This window comes from Phragmites australis, chromosome 11 (genome assembly GCF_958298935.1).
Source record: "Phragmites australis chromosome 11, lpPhrAust1.1, whole genome shotgun sequence".
Classification (NCBI taxonomy): Eukaryota; Viridiplantae; Streptophyta; class Magnoliopsida; order Poales; family Poaceae; genus Phragmites; species Phragmites australis.
In genome coordinates this window covers 5348835-5372139 of record NC_084931.1, presented here as the reverse complement: position 1 = coordinate 5372139, position 23305 = coordinate 5348835, and the positions used below count along the sequence as shown (strand labels likewise).

Here is a 23305-nt window from a genome sequence, read left to right as displayed (position 1 = left end):
GAACTTCATAAATTATGGTCCAATAATAAATGATACCAATTGTAGGAATCCAATTGAAAGAGTAATGTGGATACCATTTGAAATGAAACAACATTGATCATAATTCATGAAACTCACATAATATGATCTAAACTCTCCCTATATGTGTGCATACATATGATGAGGGTGAAACATATGTACAACTAGACAATTTGTAGAGATAGGAAGTTTAAGTCATATTATACATAGATGTAGCTTAAAAGATCAAATGAATTGACAACAATATCAATTGACGAATAAGTATTCTATACCTCTGGGGACTTATAGATTACTCCATGAGACTACAAAAAATACCATTTGAAACACATGTTAGTCTCAAAATCACAACCCCTAGAATATGCTCCCCCAAAATGTGTGCATACAAGTGTCGAATACTTATGAGAGATATGCACATGCTATTGATATCAATGGAAAATTTATCCTATAGATAGAAAAATATACCATGTATAGGCATACCACTTGAAAAAATATACCACAACACTTTCGATGTTGGGGTCGGAGTCCAGCATCTGTATGCCTCTTTCGATGGCTGCACAACCCTAAGTTGACCTCCTTACATCCCCTATATATACACAGTAGCCATCATACGTTAGGCTTGGGTTTAGATTAGATTATTCTGTTTTAGACAGTTTCACCATTTATCGGTTTGTTGAACCTAACTCGAGTACTTCATTGGTAATTAGCCTTAGGTTTAGCTTAGATTATTCTGTTCTTGCTTGTGTTTTCGATTCGCTTGCAGGGAAAGCCTTCTTGGCGAGGTCAACCGCGTCTTGGTACGGTTGATAACCACAGAGTAATGGTGTAGTGGTTGCGAGGGTTCTCGATCTGTTCTGTTCGGAGCCTTTAGATCATCAACGTCAAAACTCCACCAATCGACTTATCATATTATCTTTCGGAAGAGCGGGCAAACACGCATCACTTACAGATGGTAAAATGATACTTTTCGCTAAAGCATCAAATTGTCTCTCCTTGTTTGTAACACGTTGCTTTATCCCAGCTTCGATGACTCTCCAAACATCTAAACCTTTGGCTTGCAAATAACAAGTCACTAGAATTTTCCAACGGAAGAAATGAGTGTCGCCAAAATCTGAAACATTACCGGTATTCATCTCTACCCTGGACATCATTACTCACTAGGCGATGAATCCTGATTGATCAAAAATGAGAACACGACTCAAATGCCACTTGAATTGGTGTATCCTTATGAAATGTGTGAGTCCTCGATCTAATACCAATTGAAAAGATTGGTAACATCCTAAGAGGGGGTGAATTAGGATACTTAAAACAAATCGATAATATAAGCGTCACCCTTAGTCCATGTTGGAGTAACCACCTAGACTATTGCTCCCACATGACATCCGGTCACGGTCCTTAAGCCACCTAGGCCTCAAGTAGGTTGAGCCACCAAGTCACCATGACAAGGCCTCACCACAAGCCTCTCTTTCGATCAATTGCCGTCGTCTTCACTTCGGGGCTTAAGCCACCAAGGAAAGGGTCTGTGTGTCCCCATACAAGAGTCATGCCGTCGTTCCACACCAAGTCAGAGGGTTAACAAGTATGAACCACCAAGGCTCCCGATGCCAGTGAGTCACCAAGACTCTAAGGTGTTGGCGTACCACTTGATACAATATAGAATCATTCCTTGATCCCCTCTTTAGGCAACAACACCTAGCAACAACTCTCTCTAGGCCTATAGCACTAATCACACCCTAATCTTATGCTTAATTTCCTTAGATTATCACTTTTAGTACTTTGGTAGCTTGGATATCTTCTCAAGTATCTATGAGCTTCCTGGGACTCTAGCACGCTCAAATGGCTGAGTGTGTGTGTGTGGGGGGGATATTTAAAGCCTCAAACCCACGTACTAGTTGTTGCTCCAACGGTCATAAGAAACTATGAACACCGGATGATCTAGAGTTGACAACAATTCAAACAGACCATCCGGTATGTACAACAGTAAAATACTAACTGTTGGAACCCCATTCAAACTCATTATGCACACCGGATATTTTGGCGTTAATTTGAACTCCATCACTGGACTATCTGGTGTGTATACTTCAACCGACTGAGCCACTTCTTCTACATTATTCATTGTCTAGTGTAGATCTTCAGGACACCGGACCATCCAGCGTGTACAACTATGCCAAACAATCCATTGAGACCTTCTCCTAGAAAATGGTCTGGTGCAACCATCCAGCGTGTACACCTCCTAGCACTGGACCATCCGGTATGTAGATCTTCAGTCTTCAACAGTGCTCTGGAGAAATGCTCCAGTGTGTATATCATCTCTAAACACTGGACCATCCGGTGTGTAAAAATCTTCTGCACTAAAATATTCCTTTTGGAAAATGCTCTGATGTGCACATCTTTCTGAGCACCAAACCATCCGATGTAGTCTTTATTTTCTCCTCTGAGCTGAAAAATACTCTGATGTATATAAATTTTAGAGCACTGGACCATCCGGTATTAACAACTTTTTTTGAACTCGTACAATTCAAACTTTCTTGAGTTCAGCTTTGGTGGCTTCTTCATGTATAGTATCCATGAGACCTACTAAAGCATATACTTGACAAATATGTTAGTCTCATTGACTATGTTACCATTAATCACCAAAATCATATACATGTCTTACAAAGGCCATGTTCGTTACATGTACCATAGCTACCTTATCAACCAAATCCATTCACTCCTCTTGTTTGTTTCCCACTAGTGCTCGGCGAAAAGAGACATTGAGAGGGTCAGATGCAATAACATCTGTTACCGTAGCATGTTTTTGTCGAACGATATTATACAAAGTTGGATATTGATCTCTAAATGATCTATTTCCCAACAATTTGTCCTCCTAGAATCTAACTTGAGTGCCTTCTTGTAGCCTAAATCTTCCAAAACAGAGAAACAAAGGTTTGACACTCATTAGTCTTGATCAAAACTGTGAGTCGCCGTGTTTTCTTTTGACTTATGCAATTGATTTGCAACCAAGGTATTTGCTTCTTAGAATTTTTTTTGCCAAACACCATCTTCGTTTATTAGCTTGAATAACCACACACCTAGTAGATATTTATTCTAGATTTCAAGGTCCAGAATGCCCAAACCTCCTTTGTCTTTGGGTCTAAAAATAATGTTCCATTTAGCAAGCCTATACTTCTTTTTATGTTCATCTCCTTGCCAGAAAAATCTAGACCTATAGAAATCTAGCTTCTTAAAAATTCCTTTTGGAACCTCAAAGAAAGAGAGCATGAACATTGATAAGCTACTAAGAACTAAGTTGATGAGCACTAGCCTGCCCCCGTAAGATAAGTGTTTACCCTTCTAGGTGCTAAGGTTTTTTTTTCAAATTTATCATCTATCATTTTCCAGTCTTTGTTGCTTATCCTCCTATGGTGCAGTGGTATTCCAAGATATCGAATGGATATTCACCCATTTCACATCCAAACAATTGCAAGTAGAGGTGTTTACATTCTTTCGCTTCCCCATAATAGAATAATTCACTCGTATAAAAATTGATTTTAAGGCCAAATAATTGCTCAAAAGTACAAAACAAGAGTTTCATATTCTTAGCCTATTCAAAGTCATGATCCATAAAGAGAATAGTACCATATGCGTATTGTAAGATGAAAAGACCATCATCTATCAAATGTGTAACGACACTCGAAACTTGTCCATTTTCTTCTACCCTTGCTACTAGTATGGCTAACATATCTACAACCATATTAAAGAGAATAGGTGATAATGAATCACCTTGTCGGAAACCTTTCTTTGTTTGGAAGTATCAACTAATATCATCATTAACCTTCACTCCTATACTACCCCTCGTATCAAACTGTTCTATCTAGCTGCACCACTTGGGGGAGAAACACTTCATGAGAAGGATATGTTTTTTCTATAATTTTAACATTATTACTTTATATATTTTTTGAAAAGAAAAACTTTATTAACTCTTATCGTTGCATCAAGCTAATACAACTGCATAAGAGTTTACACCAACCTATGCATATCTCATATGCACACAAGCAAAATCCAAAACACAGCAAAACACTACACTACATACAAAGTATAGTAAAGTCAAACAAGATGGAAACAGATCTCCGTATACGTGGTTATTCTTCTTGGGCTTGAACGTGAAGTCTAGATTACCATCCAAACCAAGTAAAGAGCTCCCTAGCCGCTTGCTCCGGATGTGTACATGATGAAGTAACCGGCTCGCGATGCTCTTACCGTTGTAGCACTGACCACAAAATGGAGCTAGTGTATACAAGTAAAAATAATATGCAAAGGAGAACTAAATTTTGTCTTGTTAAAGATATTGTCATTCCTGCATAGTCATAGTGACCAACAAAAGGTGGGCCCCGTTGCTAGTATATTGCCTTTTCATTTTTACTAAGACCTCGAATTCAATCTCCAAAAAAAATTGTACACTTCACAGTTGGTAAAGGTTTGATGTCACTGGATTATAAACCATGCAAAACGGGCAAAACAACCATAAAAAAGATGTGCTTAATTATCTCAGATTTGTGGCAAAAGTACCACTTCTAAGCTTCAAGCCATTATCTTTTATTTAGGTTATCCTTTGTTAATAAAATACATTTGTGTGAGTATGAAAGGAAGATTTTAATTTTTAGTGAGATTTTTAGTTTCCATATTTTATTGTTCTGAATTGGATCATCCCTTTGCACAAGCGCCCTATAGAGAGAGTTAATTGTAAACCTTTCGGTTTGATTTAAGCTCCATTTAAACTCACCTTGATACTCAGACAAAGTGACGTTGTCGAGTTGTGTGTTAATTTAAGCTCTATTTAAACTCATCTTAGTCCTCCAATAAAATGATGTTATCAAGTCGTGTTATCAATTAATTCCACATGTTTAATTTTTAGCTAATTATATTCCACCTAAAAATATGTATCTACTACTAAAAAATATATAGTAATTTTCACGTCTTCTATCTCTTGTCTCCCGTCCTATCCTCGTATTTTGCCCTTGGCCCACGTATCATCCGCTCTGATCAACGGCCCAGAATATGGACCTCCACGTACCATCCTGCGTTACTTCGTCAAAATTACCCACCCGTACCATCCACTCAAGATCCACCATCCACTCCATGTAGAGTGGAGAAGGGAGCTGGATGGAGCGTGCCTTCCTCCTCCGACGTGGAGTGCGAGGTACCTCAATGGGTTGTTGTCGCAGCAAATGGCGGAGTTCAGGCTCCACCTCTAGGTGCTCGTCGGCGCCGCCATCGTGCTCCTGCTCCTCCTCATCTTCGTCTGCCTCTCCCGTGGCCACCGCCGGCGTGAAGACTTGATCGCGGCCAACCTCTGCATGGTCGCCGACGGCAGCCTCGTGCAGATGCCGGAGCACGGAGCTGGCCTGACCATGGCGACCATGGGGCGGCCGAGCATCAATGGCTGGACTCTGGAGCAGCAACCAGGCGGGAGACGAACTGCAATGTCAGAAGCTCCCGGATCCGAACAACAGACATGCCAATGGAAAATCTTGATACAGGCGATGGGGATCGAACAACAGTTGTGCACATCATGATTCAAAGTTGGATTCTTGCATCAACCTGAGGTAATATGCGTTCAGCATGCACTCTCCTTGAAATTAATAATGGCCTGGTTTGTGCTAATAAAAGGGTTGACAATAATTACAGATGCTGAAATTTATGCAATGGTTACTGAAAAATCGTATCATGCCATGCTTCCTGATGCACTTTGTTTTTCCAGGCTTTTGAAAATTGATCACTCAGTCTCCTGCCTTGGTTCATGTTATTGGTATATTCAGTCATGAGTCTCTTAGGCTAGGAACCAAAATGGTGTCTTTGATGTGTCAGGGAGTTCAAGGAGGGCAATCACGTCCAGCTCACATAGCTTTTTCAGAAGTATAGCAACAAAAGCTACAGATGGAGCGTTAGTTGATTGCTTTGTTTGTATTATTTCCTTGAATTATCTTCTTATTTCTCTCCTGCTTTTATAATCGCTACGGCTCTGACTCTGAAATTTTATAACCCTGTATGTTTTTTTGTAAGGCATCTGACTCTGAAATTATTACAACAATCCTATGTTTGTTTGTAAGGCATTACTAGCTTTAAGTCAGATGTGCAGTTCTGCTTCAAGTGGAGAGAAAAGGATACCATAGTTTTGGTGTTTTGGTCTTGGAATTCATCGAATGAAATACCAAACCTCAAATATAAATTCTCAGCCGGGAGGAATAGGCAATTTGAATCTATGGTTGACGGGAATCATGATGGCGATTCCTTAACGAAGCAAGAAGAGATTGAGGTAACAAAGCTTGCAATATTATGCTTGAAGAATGAGCAATAGTTTCTTCCCATTGTTTTGTTGTTTTATAAGTTCAAAAATATGATCTCTTTTTCTTTTTTTTTATGAAGCTTTGATTGTGTAATTAGAATCTTCTTGTAGAACAATACAACATTTGTGGGAAATGTCATTAGCTGTCATGAATTGCTGGTAGGGATGTGGTAGCATGTGAAGCTGCTTATTCAGAACCAGGATGAAATGACCAAGGCTTGTAGGCTGCCAGAGCCATACAAGGGTACTGGTGACTGATTTAAACGCACCATCAAGGATGAGGGTTTCACCTCCTTGTGGAGGAGGAACACTGCTAATGCTATTCACTATATCTCTACTCAGGTATCCCATGCCTTTCTCGAAAACTTATGCTTGGTAGCAGCTTTTCTATCCGTACTATGATAAACATAATGAAAGTTGATGCTCAGTAATCTGATGAATGATCTGCTTGTACAACAGCCCTTGATACTTGAACAATGCTTGATAGGTTAATATCACAATAGCTTGTGTAGTGATGATATGATGGCTGTCCCATTGATGTTTTTATATACCAAGTTAGCAACCCTTTCTATTGATATGCTGTACTGGTATTAGTCTAGGCATGTGCATAAGTGACAACTTATACGACATCTGATTTGAAATGTTTTTAGATTTGGTATACTTATTTCAATAAAAAGTTTCTTGTTTTTCATGAGGTGCTATGTGTTATGTGTGCGCGCCTATGGAGATAATTGTGCCAATAGTATCAAACACGTTTGAACAAAGGTACCATAGCATCGCACCGGCACAAAACTAGTTACTTTATACATAAAAACAGCAGGAGCATTTCCTATTGTTTTCAGTTTAAAAATATGTACTATGTGATTTGAATTTGTATCATTGCATCCTATCGTATTTTGATTTCATTGATGTAATTATTGAAAAAAATCAGCCCCCATCTTCACATATGTTACGCATTATCTTTAGCTGGTTACAGTACGCCGATGTACGCGCTCTCGGCTTCTGGGGCCATCGAGTGCTGTGAAGAAGGATGATGTCATTGAAGTCAATTGTGGGAGACATCCTTACATGTCTTCCTTCCAGTGGGGATCATTCTAACGGGTTCTCTCTTGCTAGAAGGGATGTGTACAATTTCACTTATCAAGTTCCATTCTTGTTTCAAATCTGTATATATGGTTGACACTAAAAATTCTTTTATTTTGATCTGTATCCTTCGTTATCTTGAACTATGTTGTCGAAGATTAGTGCCTGATAATATATCTGTAATTAAACAGGATACTTTCGAGATCAAGGATTGAGCAGAAAATAAGACACACGATGTAGACTGATTCGGGCCCTCGGTATGTAGTAATATCATACGTCATGTGTGGATGATACTGTATATGGATTATATCGAGTACAAATAATGTGGTTAGATCTATTGCAATGGAGCGGATTGGATCTAGATTAATCTATGGTTGAAGTCGCCGAATATCTCTAATTGTTATGGTCTTGAAGTCGCTTGCATTGAGTTGTGTATGCATTCGTCCTCTCCTTTGGAGTCTGAGTCGAGTCTGAGTCCTTGTCTTATATGGATTCTAGTACCGTTTTAATTCTAGCCGTAGTCAATAGAGAGTCATTCATCTTGTTAGTTAAGGCAAAATAACTAAATTTAGTCCAAATATTAGTCGTACTCGAGTCAGATAACTCGATTGAGACTTTCCTATATATATCTTTGTGATCCTTGAGTATATCGGGTCCTGTAGATTCGGTTTCGTAATATCTGGAGTTGTTAATCAGGTGTACGATGTACGTTGTCCGAATACCGAATATAGTGTACTCCTTTTATATATATATATATATATATATATATATATATATATATATATATATATATATATATATATATATATATATATATATATTCGATAGTACACACACACCTTGTAGTTAGATATTCGATAGTAGCCTACTACTCTACTCAGAAAGGAGGGATTTCACAAGCGCGCACTCAAATACTGTCAAGTCTAGGATCGAGTAAGGTGGACCAAACTTGTAATCAAAAGAATCGAGCAAGAAAAGGTCATGTTCCGAGTGTCGAGTGGAAACACAGTTGGATCGAGCGTCCTATCGTTGCCCGTATTTGAGAATCAAGAAAGGTATGAAACTCGGCTTATCGACACCCGACTCTGAGTAGAGTTAAAAAAGAAATTTCTAAAATTTGAACCATTAGGTATAGGCGTATTTAATACTGGCGGATGGGCGTGCAAAGATTTACACGTGTAGCGAACATGACCCTCTTAGGGCATGTATGTGATTTTGGTATTTAATAACAATATAGTCAATAAGATTAACATGTTTATCAAGTATGCTTTAGTAGATCTCATGGGTGCAATATATGAAGAAGCCACCATAGTCGGGACAAAGATTGATTAGATTAGAGAAGTCTTAGGAAAAATAACCTCATTGGATGCTCTGGTGTTTAGTATAGTGCACACACCGAAGCATTTTGTATCTAAAGTGATTCTGCAGTTCAACACACCGGATAGTCTGGTGTTCAGGCATTTGTACACATCAGAGTGTTTTACTCAGAACATGTATTTCAGCAGAACACATCGGATGTTCAAGTGTTAAGGTGTTGTGCACACTGCAGTGTTTTATAGGAGATGTCACTGGATAGTCAGTGCAATTTGTAGAAGAATGGATTTGAACTCACCAGATGGTCCGGTGCTAAGAAGGAGTATACACCGGAGTATTGTCAAGGAGGTGCTCAGAAGGAGTATACGTCATCACCCCGCCTTTCGCACTGAATGAAGCGCCATAGTGACAGGAGCGGTTACCAAAGAGACGTTAAATACTAGGCTATTTATTCGTAAGAACATGGACTGTAGCCATTCTTTCACCCTCTTGCCATCAGTCTTCTCCCGCAAGCTCTTGTCTTTATCTGCTCAAACACACGCCGTCGTACAGAAACTCAACTCCATGGCTTCGAAAACCTCTATGAATGCCGCCACTCCTTCCTCGCCTGAGAAGAAGTCCGATGCAATGGCCACCGACACGTCTCTGAAGAAGTTGGATGAGATGAGGCTCCTAACGGATGTCTGGTCAATCTTGACGATGAAAGAACCAAAGCTCTAGGAACTTGAGGCTGAAGGAATCATCCCTCCTCGCGAACTGGCCAACTGGAGGCTAGCGTCAGGTGAGGAGTTCCTCTCCTGTCAATTTGATCATGAAATTGCAGTGTTTGAGTCATTTTTCCGATATGGTTTCAATGTTCCTCCTTCCAAGTTCCTTCTCACCATACTTGATTGCTACCAAATCGAGCTTCACCATCTGAACTCGAACTTGATTACCATGCTCAGTGTGTTTGTCCACCTGTTTGAAGCCTTCTGCTTGAATTTGTTTTAGTATTTGTATCATCTGAAAAAGGAATACCAAGGACAAAAGTGTCGGAGGCTGTGGGTTCTAGCTGCGGAATGGAATGAAAAATCCCTATATCTTACTTTCGCTAACTGTGGGGAACCATCCAAATATTATTCTAATTAATTATTAAGTCAATCATTTTCTTAATCACGACTTCAACGATTAATCAGAAATAGTGCTCTGGTAGTCCCAGCATGTGTTTTGTGCCCAAGATCGGGATACATGCCTTTTCAACATGGAATATCATGAAGGTGGTATGCCCTAGAGGCAATCATAGAGATGATTGTATCACACGTTTATATTCATGTACTACCGAATAATGTGTTATTCTAAGAATGACTATCGTTTATATTAATTGGCAAGTATGTGACTTGTTCATGAAACTCTTTGTTTATTTCATGATGTTATTCTTAGTTGATCTCTGGTCGCATATCATTGTGATGATACATAAGACCAGCACATGTATTGATTGATGATCATGTTTCATGGATCATAGGTATAAAGATACCAGGTCAATAATGTGGATATTTATGTTAGAAAATATGATGTTGGATAGACCCACCTTGAGATACTGTTGGGATTGTTATTTATTATGTGCCATCAGTTGTTATCTCAAATGGTGTACCTGCAGGATCCTTAGACTTGAGATCGTCATTGATTCCCAGAATGTGTAGTGGCATACTTTGAGGCTGCCAAACGCTATTTCGTAACTGGGTAGTTATAAAGGTAGTTTTCGGATTTGTCATGAAACATGTTGTGGGGTATGAGCGATCAAGATGGAATTTACCCCTCCTTAATAACGGGAGAGATATCTCTGGACCCTTCGAGGTAGTTGGATTGAGAAAGTGCATGGCCATACCAATATGATTAAAGAGTTAATGATCGAGCTATCACAAGGGTAGCACGTATCTCGCCTTGAGCTTGACTGGTATCGTGAGGCGAAGGGATCGGTGCATGTGTATATCAAGGTTCAGCTGATATGATCTTTTATGTATACTCGGGGGTCAACATGTCCTGCTAAGGACCGGTATTGATTTTGGTTTGGAAAGGGTTTCCGAGTCGTAGCCATTTGTACATGAACCTAACGGGTCACACAATTAATGGGTTGGAACAAAACATGCGAATTGGATTCGTATATGGGTTTTGATTGGATTGTGATCCATGAGAAGTTAGAGTCCTAAAGGTCTTCCAACGTGGAAGCCCATTGGCGAGCTCTATATAAGAAGAGACGTGGGTAGGGCGTGCGGGGGGTTGAGCCACTCCGAATCCCTAGCCGCAGCCTTCCACACGATCTCCCAAAACCCTAGCCTCGCGTGCGGTGCTAGCACATCGGCGCTCGGCATTTCTGCCCAGTACGTGTGGATACCATAGAGCCGCTACTGCTATTATGGCGCTGATATCCTCAGCGAGTTGAACACGACATATTTAGGACTGGTTGCCAACCGTGACGAATTGGTCGAGGAGCATGACCACCTGCTCAGAGTTGGTTGAGGAGCATGACCACCTGCTCGGTGTTGGTTGAGGAGCACGACCACCTGCTCGGAGTTGATCGATGAGCATGACCACATGCTCAAAGTTGGTCGAGGAGCATGACCACTTTTGTAGGGCTGGTCGCATATCTGATCGAGGAGCTGCTCGAGGAGTTTGACGCGCACGATGTTAGATTGGTCTACTCCAACTCTTCTTCCACTGCACTGCGTGTCGAGCGGCAACGATCTATGATCTCCTACTAGCATGATTTCTTTGGTGAATGCGGTAAAAAAATTTTATTTTAGGCTAGCGTAGACTACCCGTTCCTCAACACATCATAACAGAGCTTAAGAAAGAGCGAGTAATTAACATTATATTACAATTTCTTCAGCATGCACCAAGTTAAAGCAGTTTACAATAAAAGAGAGTTAGGAGGAGACTAAAACCTGCTCAACTCCTAACCAACAAAAGAAACTATGTAGTGGAAACAAAAGCTAAAGACAACAAAAGATGGGTGAAGCCATATGCCTTTAGGCTTCACCCCGAACGTGTGACCTCCAAGAGTAGGATGCACTACTCATTCCCGCCGCTCGCATCGGCTGGCGTGAAGTAGCCAAAAACCAACTCGTCACCTGCAAAACCTGTAGAGCAGCTGGGTACAAAGATACTCGTAAGACTTAATCAATAATGGACACTTATAAATTTCCCAACTCTAAGGATTATGCATTGAGATGTTAGCAAGAATACGGCCACATAGTTAAGTAAATTCATATGCGCAAATTTGACATAAAAATGTGTGAGCATCTATACTTGACCAAAGCAACAAACTAGCCCATAAACATCAACTGAACATAATGTAGAAAGAACCATAGTAGTAACATCTATAACGAACCATCTCAACATCTCAACCATACCAAACAACATTCGTAACTCTACGACTGTTGCAAATGGATAAAAGCATGCTCATGGTTGAGAGCGCGGCATTTCAAAATGTTTTTATTCCCTGCAAGGTTACTCCTTTACTTACACGACTTGAAGACCATACGGCTTGCATGACCACACAGGTCCATACAAGGGGTAATCATGTCAACCTCTTCCAATAAGCCCTGACCGTTTGATCATGCGCCGCTAGGTGCAGGGGTCATACAGAACTACTCTCGAAGCAAACTAGATACCCCAACCGGCCACATGCCCGACACCATCGACCCGCATGCCAAAAAGTCACAGCTACAAATTTAATCGGCTTATCGTTCCTATATACGACATGTAATAAGCACGGAAAGTGCTAAAGTCAACTGCAACAACAATCGGTGCTTAAACGATGCAAGCGATCTACAGTGTCCATGTCCTTCTCCCGATCTACCCAGGGGAACTCTACATCCGGGCAGGACAAACACCCCTAAGACCGTCCACATCTTGCCTTATCCACCCCACTCACCCAACCGACACCATCAACCCATCATTGTGATCATTATACAAGTAGTTAAAGCCTATGCTCGCGAACGATGAAATATTTCACTACTCGACTTCTACCGAGGACCTAAGCACTTACTAAGCATCGTAAATAACATTTTAAGTTAGACGACATCATATTAAACCTAGGCTACAAGGATACGAATCAACAATTATTTAAGATAGGAGAATTAGTGCATCAACATAGGCCCTACCCATCATACATCCGAATCGACTCGAACTCATGCATAACATACATAAAGCGTAATTTATCACATCATATCATACGAGATCCAAAGTATTGGGAGAAATATGTTTAGATGCTTGCCTTACTGATCAAGTGTTTGGCTTATCCTACCCGCGCAACACTCATAAAACTCTAGCAGACTGGCATCGCCTTCAACCATGGTCGCGACACGCTCCGGTTCTTCGTTCACTAAAGAAGGTGCAATGATGAGCATGAATGAAATACACGATGTATGTCATAATATGCATAAGAACAAGATAAAAGTGTAAGACATACGGGGGAATAACGAAACTTGCGATCTAAACAACGCTAGAAAAGTTAACAGGAGGCCGAAAACTCCGGTTTGAACTTGGAATATCTGGGTTCTGGAACCTCCGGGTGAACCTCCGGGTGAGGGATCTTGGGTAGCCATTTTTGAAATAATCTAGAACCTCCGGGTGAGTCTGGATACTCCGTGTTTGGCCGGACACTCTGGGTTCTGGCCGAGTTGAGTTCTAAAGTATTTTCCCCAGCCAATTCAACTCGCATGCTAAATCTATTCCACCAAAACATGGATATACACTATAAAGGGTTCTAGACTCAAATTGCACCCTAAAACGCCATAGTTCCCAAGGATAATTCAAAGGTGTTTCTCCAGGTTTACCCAGAGTATCCGGGTAAATCCGGATTATCTAGGTTGTCTAGAGAGGCTGCTTCAAGGGGGAAATCTCGGCTGATTTGATTTGCGAGTTTCTCCAAACCAAAGGGAAACATGATTGAGAGAGTTTATAGAGTCTAGAACTCACTCAACAACCTAGCAACACGATTCATAACTTAAAACTCACCCAAATCCTCATTTTAGCTCCAAAGCTCAAGAACTCAAGAACGTTGCAACTGAAGCTTCAAACTTGGGATTCATCCAACCAAAACGTGCATCTATGCCATGGGAACCTAAGAGACTCATCCAAGATGTTTTGTCGAGCTTGGGGACCGTCGGTTGAAGGAGGAAAAGCAACCGAAGCTTCAAACTCGGGATTCATCCAACTAAAACATGCATCTATGCCATGGGAGCCTAGGAGACTCATCCAAGATGCTTTGTTGAGCTTGGGGACCGTCGGTTGAAGGAGGAAAAGCTTGGAAAGACGAAGAACGCTGGTGCTCCTTGTGCTTCAACCAAAAACAGCAACAGATATCAAAATTGGCTCGAATCCTTTGGAAAACAAAAATAAATTGGATGGAGGGGTAGCTCATGAGCTCATGATTGCATGAGTACCACATGCATACCTCGATTCCTTCTCTTGAAGTGGGATTTTGGGAGAGAAGGAGAGAGGGAGCTTGAGAGGGAAGTGAGAGGGGGAGCTCCTCTCTTTGTCTTGGCCGGTTGAGGGAGAGAGGGAGCACAGGAGTGGAGTGAGGGAGCTGAGGGAGTTGTTGGGCTGCTTCCCATAGAGAGGGAGAGATGGGTGGTGGGGCCGGCCAAGTGGGTCCACGTGTTAGAGAAAAGGATCCATTTTAACAGCGAATTCCATTCTTTTCTCTCCCTAAATTCTTTCTCTCGCCCGATTGACTTTAAACGAATTGCACTAGTGTTCCAAAATAAATTGCCTCAAAACTGATCATGATGCTAAAAATGCATAATTAGACTTAATCATACGATTATAAATTTGGGACGTGACACTAACCTCGTTTTGGCAGAAGGATTGGAAAAAACATTGGTTTTACGCCTCCAACCCTGACCCAGTCAATTCTCCCTTGGTTTATAAGGGCCTCCATCCCCACCCAAATTTGTCCTGGTCGAAGAAGCACAGCAAGTCAGATCGCATTGCCCATTACGTCAAGAGAATCAGTGAACTTAGGTAGAGTGGTTTAACGGGTGGTATGTGGCCAAAGACTTCATTAGTTGGAGGTTGAGCTCCTTAAAAGCACGAGATCACATTGCTTGGGATTATTCTGGAGACGACGATAGCACCCGGGACATGACAGGATATAAGATTTAGCTAGCATTCTACTACTTCTATTGCTTTAGTTGAGCTTTTTTGAGTGACTCTTTCTTCGCTTTCTTCAGCCCTGTCCCTACAAGATATTGTTGCTCGGTTGAGCAAACTATTTGCTGAAGAGGCACAACCATGGTCTATCCAACCCTACTCTCTTATGAATCCTCGACCACCGATGAGAATTTTTTTGAGTAAGAAAATAGTGCTGACTATTACTTGTCCAGCTTGACTTGCCTGCTTGATTCCAGATTCCAGTCTTCCACCAAGAGGACAACATCCCCTCGACTAGGGTCCATGTTCTCAAGGATACCTCCTCCTCCGGTGCCAGCAACAAGCAAGGCCCTCACCCCACAACCAGTGTTGCTACAAAAGAGGCTGAGGCCAAGGGGAAAACGCATACCGATCGAGAAGCCAAGGGTCTCCTCAATCCAGGAGAGCATCTTCGCCATCTGATCCATCACCCCTCAAGCGCACATGGAAAAGAAGTCAACTGATATTTAAATTGAGTCCTTAGGTAATCATTTATCTAGCCACTACTTTGGTTATCGAGTATATACCAATTGATCCCTGGTCAGTGTGGGTGTCCTTTCTTATAGGAGACAGCTAGAGCTCCTGCTCGATTGCCTCCTCGAACAATCGACGCACCTGTCGACTCGGTAAGAGAGGTAACTCGTATCAAGTTGCACCCCTTATACTGGTCATTCTTCTAAAGATTTGTTCAATAAGTCCAAAATGATGATGAGTCATTGTGAGCAATTTTTTTTTGTTTTTGCAGGCAATGGCTTCTCTGGCTTCATCTGACCCCCAGGTCATCCCTTCGACACAACCGGTCCTAGCTGTTAGCATGATGAAGAAGAAAATATTGATCAAGAGAAAGAAATCAGACGTCCTTTCGAGCATCCCGGTTACCAAAAGGTTGGTCTTGAACATTTGTCCTAACTTGCGGCCTTCTTTTCTGTTCTTGATCCTATCGATTGCAGGTCGTCACGTATGAAGGAATTAAAGGAGTAGACACCAAGAGGTTTGGCTAGTGAGTTGGTTCCAACTTCCTCCGTTGTGCCACCTTCATCTTCTTGAGCAGGTCAACCTCCTACGGATGCACCTAAACCAAGCTCAAAGCTCAACACTATAGAAGCCCTAGTGACGGCGCCTACTAATGACCTATGAGTAGTGATAGAAGCTCACATCAAGGTTGTATGCGTCCAGGTAGCAGTAGCAAAAGCTCAGTATTCGGTGATCAACCATACTAACTGCCAAAGGGCCCTCGAGGAGAAGGATGTTCTCCTTGCTGCTAGCCAAGAGAAGATCACCAATTAGTTTAACTGTAGATCAATAGTGTATGATTCGAACATTAAACCACCGATGCTGAATTGTTTTTGGTTTACTTTCCTAGCGCTTGAAGCTGACTTGAAGATTAAACTCGAGGCTATTGATGAGGCAATAAAGATTATAAAGAAGAAGGATACAGTGCTAAAAGAGCTCAGAGAAGCTTTAAAGAAAGTAGAAATTGATCGGGACACCATGGCTTCTAGTCAAGACATTGCGGTTACAACGCTTCAAAAGCTGAGGGATTAGATCCTCGACCGCATGAACTAGTCGGCTTCCATCAACGCTGAGACAATACTTGGTCTCCTCAAGAACTATAACCCCAACCTTGATACATCGGTGGTGATGAAGGGGTTTGAGTGCTCTGCAGAGGAGGCAACAAATATTATTCTAAGCATCGGGCCTTTGATCCCTGCTTTCGTCGGATCTTTAGCACTTAGGCTACCTGACGACAAGAGCAAGGGTAGTCCTTCTAGCTGATTTCCTGTAATTTTCAACTTGAAACATTTGGTGATGTTTGTAACATTACTTCTATTTTGCTTGTCTATTATGCTATTGCCTACTATTTCCTTGTCGATGAAATAGAGTTAGCATAAGTAGATGCAATACTGATTAGTACATATTATGACAATCCTCAGAACTGGCTGACTGCAAATCCGTTGATACTTGAAAGCTCAACTAGACACATTATTAAATACATCGGTCCTCAAGTAAGCACTCGAAGTAGCCGAAAGAGTAAAAGAAAAACACTAATGCAAAACTAGAAAAAGGAGATAACATGCTGATTTTTGCAAACTTTCACCAACTTGTGTATTTAACTAGCATGCAAACATGAACTCGATAGAGAAACACATACGGGACCGACTAGAACTTGATAACCTTGTGGGCAGTTAGGTGTGAGATGTCTGACAATCTATAATACCATTATTCCTATGAGGTGTAGTTGCTCATCATCAACCCAACACATACCTCCATTGGTTATATCCACTATAGTCGACACATAACCAGATAAACTTTTGTAAAAAAATATGTATTTACAAAATATGGCATTACTATGTAGCACCCGACTCTCTGTTCGAGGAGAAAATTTTCTGATCAGAGAGTAAGAAAGAACATACATGTACCATTGAATATATGATGCAGTCCCTGACTCTCTGCTCGATGACTAGATCGAGTGGAGAGTAAAACCATATCATCAAATATGCGATGTAGCCCCTGACTCTCTGCTCGATGACTGGATAGAGTGGAGAGTAAAGCCATAGCATCGAAAGTATGTGATGTAGCCCCCGACCCTCTGCTCAATGTTATAACCAAGACAGAGAGTAGAGCTATAGAATTAGAAAGAATACCCGATGTGGCCCCTGATTCTTCACTCAATGACTGGATTGAACAGAAAGTGGAGCATAAGTACTGACATTATGCGATGCAGCCCCTGGCTCTTTGATTGATGTGATAATCAAAATAGAAAGTAAATCACAAGCATAAAAAATGTATGATGTAGTCCCAGAATCTCTACTCGATGACTAGATTGAGTGGAGAGTAGAGCTTAAGCATCGAATCACTACCTTCAACCGTATGCTCGAAGATGTAAACATACGAGCCTATGGCTGTAATTATGTTATGGCCATCAAATGAATTCGAACAGTCGGGTAGGTGAACATTAAAAATCCACTCCCATTCGTACTTGTTTTCATCGCAACCCTTGATTTGACATTCCATAATGACACAGCATCACACCACAAAGGGATTGGATGCACCATAATTTCCCAGTGATGCCTCAGCTTCCACCTGACGTGCAACTGAGGCAACCTAAAAATCGCAACCAATGTTATCGGATCTTGATGGTTTTGTTTCCACAATTTGACCCGTTCCCACTACTATAAATACTGGGGACCCAAGGTTGTCTGTTTTTCACCCCTTTTCCTCCCATCTTCCTTATGCATTGCTTAGTAGTGTCTGTAGATCCTGAGACCATGACCTCCACTCCACTAACATCTCCCAAGCAATACCAAGAAAATAAGGAAGTAAGATCTCTCTCCACAAAGCCTCTCATCATGGTTCCGATGGGAATCATCATCGTCTCCTCTGACGAGGAGTCGAGTGAGGGGCATAGGAGAAGAGAGTGCAAAATGTCCATCAGAGGTCGTCAACCCTTCACCTGGAACCTCCAGCACTTCCTCGACACCGATGCCACAGAGCAAGGAACACAGGAGTAGATGACGTGGGCTACACAGGAGGAGGATGAAGATGGTGATGATCTCGACAAGATCACTGACCAAGTCACCGATGAGGTCTTCAGTGATGGAGCTCCCAAGTTCGGTGGTGAAGAGAGTGCGGTCATCATCTCTGTCGATAGCTGCCAGATCGTCTCGGTGTCCCGCGGAGGGTCCTTTGGTGCCGGTCAATAGCTCTAGCACGGGCAGGGTCTTTGCCTTGACCATTTTCCCTAGCCCTTTTGCCAGTCGGCGGTCGATCCCCAGGGCAATTAACTGCCGCCCCAAGGAGGAGCGAAAGAAGTTCATCGACTCGTTCGAGGGTAAGTTGGACCTTCCCTTTTTGCAAGAGCTAGGAAAATCCTTTCTGTCAATTTTGCACTAGCCACACAGGTCGGAAGGAGAAGAAAAAAATGTAATAGAATAGTTAGTCTGATTAAATGTAATGGACTAACCTTAAATTTACCTTATCTATGAATGAAACTGTCGGAGTTGATCGACATGCCACAAGTTTTCGAGTACCTCACTATTCATAGTAGATAATCACATTGATCCAGGTCGAGTAATTTTTACTACTATATAGGGTCCTTCCCACTTAGGTGATAACTTGTTGCAGCTAGCCTGTTTCTGTACCTTTCATAGAACAAGGTCCCTAGTAGTGAGTTTCCTAGGTTGGATCTTCTGACCGTGATATCTACCCAACGCTTGCTGATACTTAGCCACTCGTATGGACGCTCGATCATGATACACCTCGAGGAGGTTGATATCGTCCGCTCACAACTGCTTTACCCTTCTTTCGAGTAACTTTCCACTTGTGGCAATCTAAACTTCAACTCAATCGGGAGCACTGCTTCTGCTCCATATACTCAGAAGAAAGGAGTTTCATAGGTGGCTCTGTTAGCCAAGGTGTAAACGGCCCATGGTACTGAGGGAAGTTCCTCCACCCACCATTTCGAGTTGGCTTTCAACCTATCGAAGACCCAAGTTTTGATACCCTGCAAGACTATACCATTTGCACGCTCAACCTAACCATTACTTTGAGGATGAGCTACTGAAGCGAAACAAGTTTTGATGCCAAATTCTTCATAGAACACAGTAAAGGTTCTTCTTCGGAACTGCCTACTGTTGTCTATAATTATTCAATGTGGGATGCCGTATCGAGTAATTATGCTACTCATGAACTAAGTGCTTTTGCGGTTATCTTTCATACGGGTTCGGTCTCGATCCACTTAATGAATGTGTCGATAGCCACGAATAGGAACTTATAGGCACCATGGGCTCTTGGGAACGGTTCCAGGATATCCAAGACCTAGACAGAGAAAGACCAAGAAAGAGGAATTATTTACAGAGTTTGGGCTGGTCGAGTGGTCTGCCTTCAGAAAAATTGGTAGCTTTCACACTTTTTGACCAGCTCGGAAGCATCCTGGAGGGCAGTCGGCTAAAAGAACCCTTGGCCGAAAACCTTTCCGACCAAGGTGCGATAAGACTCATGATTACCACACATGCCTCCATGGGTATTGAGCAATATTCTATTGCCTTCTTCCTAAGTGATGCACTTCATTAAGATTCTGTTACTCCCCTTTCAGTAGAGCTTATCGTCTACTAGAATGTATAGCTTGGACTTACGAGAATTTTCTCTACAGACACATCATCATTAGGGATCTCTAGACCTTCGAGATAGGCTCGGAGTGGGGTCATCCAAGTCAGTTCGCGTTCGAGTAGCGCAACTTCTGTGTCTGTGGGTTTTGCCTCGCTGACTTGACTAGATTGCTGGTCGAGTTGGGTAGTGTCTGAACTTAAGACTATCGAGACATACGGTTTGAGAAGTTTCTCAACGAAGACTTCCACATGTGTTAGCGAACGAGAGGAAGCGAGCCTAACAAATTCATCAGCAGTGGAGTTGTCATCTCTCAAGATGTGCGTCTCTCTAGCCCTTCAAACTTTTGCTCAGGCTTTCGTACCTCATTCAGATAAGCCGTCATGTTGTCGTCCAAGCTCTGGTACTCCTTTTACACTTTGTTTATGACTAGCTGTGAGTCCCCTTTCATGAGTAGCCGTCTGATTCCAAGTGAAGCAGCTATGTGGAGCCTGTTTAATAGCCCCTCGTACTCTACAACATTGTTAGAAGCTTTAAAATATAATTGACGTACCTAAATTCATCACCTGTTAGAGACTTGAGTACAATGCCAGCCCCAGAGCCTTGGAGCGTGAGCGATCCATCGAAGAAAAGAGTCTAGTGGTTCTCGACCACGTTTGGTTTTATTTCTTTAACGTTTGTCCACTAAGGGATGAACTCAGCTAGTATTCCCAACTTAACACTCGTATGTGGCGTATAGCACACGTCGAATAGGTTGAGTTCAACCGTTATAACACCCTAACTTTCAAATTTTCTCAATAGTTAAAATTTTGTAAGAATTAAATAGGGGTTGTAGGTTTTTTGTTCAATTAGAAAGAAAATTAATTTATAAATTTAATTTTCCATAGGTTATAATCATGCTTGATGCATTCATGCTGCTGTAGTTTGCAATAGGTTTTTATGGGTGAAAAATGTTTGCAAAAGTTCGCTAGAAGGCGCTTGTTTTGAACCCTTTGCAAAAATGGTTCAAAAGCAAATAGAAAAGCTTATCCAAATTCTAAAATCCTAACCGAGCCATTTTCCCTCTCAAATCCGGCCTAAAACCCCCTTTACCCTCTCCCTTTCTCTTCCTTGGGTCGTAGCCCGCTCGCCCTCCCTTCCTCTCTCAATTTGGGCTGAGCCCAAACCGGCCAAGCCGGCCTACTTCCCCTTCCCCACCTGCTCCCTCTCTCTGGCCAGCGGGCCCGCACTAAGCCGAGCCACCGCACCAGCCAAGCCGAGCCGCCGACCCTCGGTTCATTTTCTTCCTCCTCCAACCCGCGCCCGAGCTCCCTCCGCCGTCAGCCATTTCTCCTTCCCCGTGCCCTCTCCTCTCCCAGTAACGGTCAAGTTCAAAACTTTGAGCACCATCAAGGCACCCTCGCCTGTTTCCCCCTTCTTTGATTCCCTCTCCATTACGCATTCAAGGCAGAAAACCACCAGCCATAAAGGCCATGGCCGCCGTCCCTTCCCCTTCAGATTCTGGCAGCTCCGCTCCCCTTTCCTCTTTTTAAGCCGCCCTCCTTCTCAGTGAAGTTCCACAACATTTCGACCCACTCACGCCCTTTTTCCCCGCTCAAATCGCCGTCGCCACTCGCTTCTTCTTCGGCTCCAATGAGATGCGCCACCACCGTCGTTCTTCACATGTGTGCCATCTCCAGCCGAACTAATCCCCTCCTCGACACTGCAGGACCATCCAGAGTCGAATCTGTGGACCTTCATCGATGTTTGGCCCCCGGACCACCCCTCCTGCCGCCTCACCGATTGCCGTCGCGGTCCTCACCGTCGCCCAGCCACCCTGACGCTACTCCAGCCTCCTTTTTGCTTGGGGTAAAGATCGCTGGCCCTCCCTCTCTCTTTTTTTCCACTCGCCAGTGAAGCCTGGCCACCAGAGCCTCCATTCCGGCCAACTCCAGCCACCCGCCTCTACGTCGTGCCTCTCTCGTGCCTTCGATCCACGGTGGACCAATGGACCAAGCCTCTAACAGTGGTCCAGGAGCCCCATAAACTAGTTCCATAGACTTTTCAATAGAAAAATAAAAGTTTGAATTTTCAAAAATTAGGTAAATTTTGCAGAAAGGCCCCTTGAACTTCAATCAACCATAACTTTTCGCTCGTAACTCTGATTTAGGTGATCATTGCGCTCAAATTCTCGTAGCAACATGTAGAATCTTTTTATAGGTTTTTTTTACCAAGCTTAAGTATTGTTTGGTGTACTGTTATTATATTTGATTGTGTGCTTGTGTAGATAATTCAGTCCAAGAGCGATTCGGAATTTCTAGGAAGAAGACTTTGAAGGAACCATGCATCATCTTGATGAAGGAAAGTGTCTTGACCATGTTGTGAGCCTAGTTTTATTATAAAGTCAGACTTTACAAAACAGGCATGCTGCTTTTGTGGTGAAATAGGTAGTATAGCAAACACTAGTTTTATATACAGGCTTTACACTTGTAGATGCTTATTTCTCAGTAATATCATGTTTTTGCTTAGCCATGCTTTTAGATGAACATGTAGTATGTAGGTGATGAATCATGAGCTATGAAATGAAAAGTTGAGATAAAAGTGTGTTAACATAATTGATGTTGTTAAGGGAATAAGCAACAAGGAATCTAGGGTTTGGGTAAGAAGGGAATGTTGGTGTGTGCCTGTTGATGTGTTCTAGGCATGGTTATCTTGGATGTATATATTTGGTGATTACCTTCGTTGGATGGTTGGTGGTCTTTCTCAGACCATGTTAAAGACCGGTTCATGGAGCGACCACCCATGAAACTAGTACAACCACAAGACCTATATGGTACAACTTGGCTAAATAACTAGATGTTCTCCCAGTGGTGTATGAGCCAGATGGATGTGTAGAGAAGGAAGGGGTACTTCCCGATTCTACCTAGCACAAGAGGGGGCTTCTGAGGTGGAGGGTTACTCCACTTATGTACGGCGGTGAAACCTCAGTGGGCGAGTACATACTGGGAGAATCTTTAGAAAAGCCTCTTAGAATTCTCTTGGCGCACACCTCAGAAGTGTGTAAGGTACCGACGGGTACCAGTAAAAGAGTTGGTCACGATTCGTGGGTAAAGTATACCAACTCTGCAGAATGTCAAACTGAATATTCACTCGTGCTCACGGTTATGAGTGGCATGGACCCTCACATGACTAGTCAGGTGGATGTTTTCCATGGTTAAGAATTGGTTGAATTCTCGGAGGTTAAAGGATATATTTTGCACTTTTGTACCTTTTTAAAATAAAACTGCTTTTCCATAGTTAGTGCTA

General features: G+C 42.3%; 1 long non-coding RNA gene across 2 annotated transcripts; it reads left to right on the top strand.

Moving 5' to 3' along the window:
- The first annotated feature begins 5131 nt into the window (after positions 1–5131).
- On the top strand, positions 5132–7616 carry LOC133885437 (uncharacterized). Of its 2 annotated transcripts, XR_009903224.1 has the most exons (4): positions 5132–5600; positions 5756–6310; positions 6452–6682; positions 7307–7616. It is a non-coding gene; the product is annotated as an uncharacterized LOC133885437 (long non-coding RNA). The 2 variants fall into 2 exon arrangements; XR_009903225.1 differs by lacking the exon at positions 5132–5600 and having other exon boundaries at positions 5619–6310.
- Positions 7617–23305: the final 15689 nt, after the last annotated feature.